The 6,413-nt window shown below is 43.9% G+C and overlaps 1 protein-coding gene across 1 annotated transcript in view; it reads right to left on the reverse strand.

The window, feature by feature from the left end:
* Positions 1-6,413, reverse strand: part of RAB7A (RAB7A, member RAS oncogene family) — an 83,192-nt gene that overhangs the window by 44,349 nt on the left and 32,430 nt on the right. The gene's annotated exons all lie outside the window — the stretch shown is intronic.

Raw genomic sequence — 6,413 nt, forward strand, 5'->3', positions numbered from 1 at the left:
AAAAAAATTAGTCAAGTGTGGTGGTGTATGCCCTTAGTTCCAGCTACTCATGGGGCTGAGGTGGAAGGATCACCTGAGCCTGGGGGGATGAAGCTGCAGTGAGCTATGATCACACTGTTGCACTCCAGCCTGGTCAAAAGAACAAGACCCTGTCTCCAAAAACAAAACAAAACAAAAAACACACACTTTATATATGTGAATTTTATGATGCATTAAGTATTTCAGCTTTTTAAACAAAGTTAAAGGATACGCCTATCATATGCCCCAACCATTCCCCTTTGAAATAGTTACCTACCCAAGGGAAATGAAAACGCAGATCTAGACAGAGACTTGTGCACCAGTGTTCACAGCAGCTTTTGTTATAACAGCCAGAAACGTGAATAAATCCGAATGTCCATTAACAGAAAAGCTAATCACACTGTGATATAGCTATACAATGAAATACCACTGAGCTATAAAAAGGAATGAACTATAGATACATGCAGGACAGATTAATCTTCAAATAATAATGTCCAATGAGGCTAGATACTTCCCTGCCCCCTGAACAAAGAAATATACTGTATATAAAGTATATATACAGATCCCATCTATACAAAATACCAGAAAATGCAAACTAGAAAGCAGATCAGTGGTTACCTGGAGAGGGGTAAGGAAGGGGCAGCAGGCAGGAAGGCCGAATTACAAAGGAATATTGGGAAACTTCAGGGTAACAGATTTGTTCATTCTCTTGATTGTGGTAATGACTTCACAGATACATACATATGTGAAAACTCAAAGTGTATAGTTTCAATATGTACGGCAATTATATTCCAATGAAGCTGTTCTTTAAAAAAAAGTATAGTAAGAGCTTTTTTGGCTGCAGGTAGCTGAGGAGATGACATGGAAGAAGCAGCCACTCTGCATTGCCTCAATTCTCACTGCATTCACGATTGCTGATCTGGATTCCAGCTCCGACTTTTCTTAATTCTCTGCTGCACACATCTGCCTTGTGTTCTGTTAGCACCTAAGGTCACATTAGACAGAAACCTTCCACTCACCCCATCTGCCCTCCCCAAGAGGAACACTATATGTTCCTCTACCCCAACCATCACATCTGGTTTAGCCCCAGCCATACAAATCTTTCCCTAACCTCTTTACATTTCCACAATCCTAGTAGCATCATTACTTCTTGACTCCCAATTTATTTCCTTACCCCAGGCTCCCTTAACTCTACTCCAGCCTGCTTTGCTACACACAGGAGCAGCCACTGAAAGCCAAAGCTCCTTGGGCTAATTCCTCAGGCCCTCCAAGAGCTTGGCCCCACATCCCTTCCGAGGGTCCCACAAGCCCAGGTCTACGTGTTTGCTTCCCACACCTGACTTCCTCTATCTTAACCTGCCTCACCACACTTTCCCAACCCTCAGCTCCTAGAAAGAGCATCCCTCTTGTATACTGTGACTAAAATCCAGCAACTCCTCAGGAGACTAGCTGCAAACACCTGACTGAAGCGACAATTCAGAGCAGGGGCTGAGCCACTCAGATTTTAAATCAAATCTGAATGCCAACATGCAGTAGGGTGAAGCAGCATCAGGCACTAGGCATGAAGGCTGCTGCAAGAAATGGTATCAGGACAAATCAGACCCCAGTGTTGGTCAAAAGAAAGGAGAATACACTTCACACCAACTAGTACTGCTAGAATCAAAAACACAGAAGAGTTCTGACGAGCATGTGGAGAAATTAGAACCCTTCTGCATTGCTGGTAGGAATGTAAAGCAGTACAGCCATTTTGGAAAACAGTCTGGCAGTTCCTCAAAGAGTTAAACATATGACTCAGGCTGAGCACAGTGGCTCATGCCTGTAATCCATGCACTTTGGGAGGCTGAGGCAGGCGGATTGCTTGACTCCAGGAGTTCAAGACCAACCTGGGCAACAAGGTGAAACCCTGTCTCTATAAAAAATAAAGAAAAGAGCCGGGCGCAGTGGCTCAAGCCTGTAATCCCAGCACTTTGGGAGGCCGAGGCGGGTGGATCACGAGGTCAAGAGATCGAGGCCATCCTGGTCAACATGGTGAAACCCCATCTCTACTAAAAATACAAAAAATTAGCTGGGCATGGTGGCACGTGCCTGTAATCCCAGCTACTCAGGAGGCTGAGGCAGGAGAATTGCCTGAACNTCTACTAAAAATACAAAAAATTAGCTGGGCATGGTGGCACGTGCCTGTAATCCCAGCTACTCAGGAGGCTGAGGCAGGAGAATTGCCTGAACCCAGGAGGCGGAGGTTGCGGTGAGCTGAGATTGCGCCATTGCACTCCAGCCTGGGTAACAAGAGCGAAACTCCGTCTCAAAAAAAAAATAAATAAATAAATAAATAAATAAAGAAAAGAAATATGGCCATTCCTATGGGATCTGCTCTGTTGATGTAGACAGTGATCTTTGGTTCAGGAGCTGCTTTCTCTTCCCCCCAGAAAATCATGGTGGACTTTTGATTTTTATTTTCAAACCTTCTTGTTAGTTTATTTTAAAATCATGAAGCCAGAAAAGAACCATACAATAAATGTAGTCCAATTTTATGCCTTCTGCTCTAGTGGAAGACCCATCTGCTGTTTCCTATGACAGTGGTTACCCAGGACTTCTCGGGATATCCTAATTTATTGTTGAATAACTTGGTATTCACTTGGTTTCACTGTTTGAAACTTACTGGTTAAACAACTAGTTCAGATTCTGTCCTCTGGAGAGACGCAATTTGGCAAACATACTGATTTTATATATTGAAGGTGCCATGTTTGAGTCCCTGCATTCAGTGGAGCATATCAGAGTTCATGTTAATTTTTACATTTGTGCACATCTAAGTAAAGGGTCTGCTCTGGTCTGAATGTGAATGCCCCTGCAAAATCAGTATGTTGGAGCCTAAGGCCCAAGGCGATAGTATTAAGAGTTTGAGCCCAGCTGGGCGCAATAGTTCACATCTGTAATCCCAGCACTTTGGGAGGCCAAGGCAGGTGGATCACCTGAGGTCAGGAGTTCGACACCAGCCTGGCCAACATGGCGAAACCCGGTCTTTACTAAAAACACAAAAATTAGCCGGGCATGGTGGCACACGCCTGTAATTCCGGCTAGTCGTGAGGCTGAGGCAGGAGAATCACATGAACCTGGGAGGCAGAGGTTGCAGTGAGACAAGATCATGCCATTGCACTCCAGCCTCAGAAAAGAAAAAGAAAGAAGAAAAAGAGGTGGAGCCTATAGGGGAGTAATTAAGTCAGGAAGGGCAGGGACCTTGTGAATGGGATTAGGGACCTTAGGAAAATTGCTGCAGGGAGCCACTTTATACCATGTGAGGGCATATAAAAGGCACCATCTAGAAGCGTGACCCTCACCAGACAGTGCATCTATTGGAGCCCTGATCTTGGACTTCCTCAACCTCCAAACTGTGGGCAATAAATTTCTGTGGTTTATAAATTACCCAGTCTAAGATACGTGGTAGAGGCTGTCACTACACTACTCATCACTCACACTGAGGTGACTGGAAGGAGCCAGGAAAGGAGAGGAGTCACAGGGAGCTCATTTCCAGCCCTGCTAAACAGGAGGGGGAAGCCTGCCATCTCTGTGGGACAGCTCGCAGCTTCTCATCTGTCCTCTGTTTTGACCTCTGTAGTCCTGCCGGGCCCAGACTATTTTGCTCACTTGTAGCTTGGTCTCCTGAAATAATTTGATGAACAAAACAATTTCATTAATGATGAACAAATATTTCTAAAAATAACTCCTCACTCTGAAAATACGTAGGTAGAAGAAAACAATGTACCCTGGCTTTTAAGTAGGAACTGTATCAGCTGAAAAGCAGGGGGGGCAGGAATCTAACAGGGAATGCCAGCAGAAGGAATATATTTAAAATGATTGAAATAAAAAATAATTTTACAATCCTTAATGAAGAAAGATTCAGTTAAAGATTATCAATAATACCGTAGGTGGGAAACTAAAAGATCCAATGGCACCAAAGTATTACCCCACAGCACTTTCTAATCACACAGGAATGGGGGTAGGGGAAGGAAAAGTATCTTTACAGTGCAGTGATATGGCTGTGACTACCTTAATACCATGATTAAACTTACTGTCTCTAATAGCGGAACAACCAGACATTATGAGGTACCTAATGAAGTATTCCTGTCAAAAATATATAAGCTAAATGTACTCAAGGCTTTAGACCTAACTTCCACTTCAGAAGAAAGAGTGGGGATAGAAAAATACATTAAACATCATAAGATGGCCAGGCACGGTGGCTCACACCTGTAATCCCAGCACTTTGGGAGACTGACGTAGGTGGATCACAAGGTCAAGTGATCAAGACCATCATGGCCAACATGGTGAAACCCTGTCTCTACTAAAAATACAAAAATTGGCCGGGCGCGGTGGCTCAAGCCTGTAATCCCAGCACTTTGGGAGGCCGAGGCGGGTGGATCACAAGGTCAAGAGATCGAGACCATCCTGGTCAACATGGTGAAACCCCATCTCTACTAAAAATACAAAAATTGGCCGGGCGCGGTGGCTCAAGCCTGTAATCCCAGCACTTTGGGAGGCCGAGGCGGGTGGATCACGAGGTCAAGAGATCGAGACCATCCTGGTCAACATGGTGAAACCCCATCTCTACTAAAAATACAAAAAATCAGCTGGACATGGTGGCGCATGCCTGTAATCCCAGCTACTCAGGAGGCTGAGGCAGGAGAATTGCCTGAACCCAGGAAGCGGAGGTTGCGGTGAGCCGAGATCGTGCCATTGCACTCCAGCCTGGGTAACAAGAGCGAAACTCCATCTCAAAAATAAATAAATAAATAAATAAATAAATAAAAATTAGCCAGGTGTGGTAGTACCCACCTATAGTCCCAGCTGCTCAGGAGGCTGAGGCAGGAGAATTGCTTGAACCCAGGAGGCGACGGTTGCAGTGAGCCAAGATTGCGCCACTGCACTCCAGCCTGGCAACAGAGCAAGACTCAAAAAAAAAAAAAAAGAAAAGAAAAACATTTCAAAAGATGCACCCAGACAAACCTAGAATGTGGGACACTCTGTTAGGACAACTGGTTTGATCTTTCCAAAAGTAAAGATAATGACAGAAAAAGAGAAGGAGGGACCACATTCTAAATTAATGTACTTCAGAGCATTTACAGGTGAAGTATCATGAGGTCTGATTTACTTTGTAGTAGCTCAACTGAAAGAGCAGATAAAGCAAATACAGAAAACTCTAACTGTTGAAATTACGTAGGAGATTGTATCTGTTACACTGAGTCTCTTTGTTTTGTGTATGTTTGACATTGTTTCATAATAAACTGCAACAGCTATTCCACATTAGAGGAAGAGTGGCTTTCTGAACAGGACAGTTGGGGCAGAAGCTCTCACTGGATCCTAATTTAGATAAACAGATTCTGCTTCTAATCTCCACCCTCAGGTTCTTCCCCCACCAGGGTGGGGTCCAGGTAACTTCAACAATTAGAAATGCCCCAAACCAAACCTTCCAACGTACTTCAAGTGTGTTTGACCAATAATGCTGTTACCCCACCTCATTCCCCACTCCCATAAGGCACTGGATACTCATTCCGATTTAAGTAACCCTTCAGGTTTTCATATAATCACTTGCATTTTGGAGGTCATGGTGGGAAGTGGGGGGGGTGATACAACTTCAGGAGGTTAAGAAAAACTGTGATGGGGAGGGGTTTTATTATAAAGAATAAATAACAATTTCCTTGGTTAACTGTGTTGGGGAGGAGAGCTTAAAAGGGGATGCAACATTTAGTAAACATTCCTTCCAATTCTTTGGGAAGAGTTAGCAGAAACCCTTAAAGTTTCCGCTTTTCTTTTCCCTTGTTCCCCCTCCTTAGCCTTTTGCATCTTTAATCTTCACACAGGAAAGTGTACCTGTGGCCTAGAACAAACTGACCCATCACTTTTAGTTCAACAATGCCAGTAAAACTTCCCCTCCAGGTTTTCAAATTTATTAGCATAAGGTTTTAGAAAGTATTCCTATGTAAGTTACTATGGTAAAATATATACAACAATTACCACTTTCACCATTTTTAAGTGCATACTTCAGTGGCATTAAGTACCATGAAGTTTATTTTTGTTTTACAATATATTTAAAAACCCACTTTAAGGCCAGGAGCAGTGGCTCGTGGCTCATGCCTGTAATCTCAGCACTTTGGGAGTCCCAGGCGGGCGGATCACAAGGTCAGGAGATCAACACCATCTTGGCTAACACGGTGAAACCTTGTCTCTACTACACAAAAAATTAGCTGGGCACGTTGGCGCACACCTGTAGTCCCAGCTACTTGAAATGCTGAGGCAGAAGAACTGCTTGACTCCGGGAGGTGGAGGTTGCAGTGAACCAAGATCACCCCACTGTATTCCAGTCAGGCAACAGGGCAAGACTCAGTCTCCAAAAAAAAAGGAAA

The sequence above is a fragment of the Cebus imitator genome, unplaced genomic scaffold (genome assembly GCF_001604975.1).
Source record: "Cebus imitator isolate Cc_AM_T3 unplaced genomic scaffold, Cebus_imitator-1.0 Scaffold457, whole genome shotgun sequence".
NCBI lineage: Eukaryota > Metazoa > Chordata > Mammalia > Primates > Cebidae > Cebus > Cebus imitator.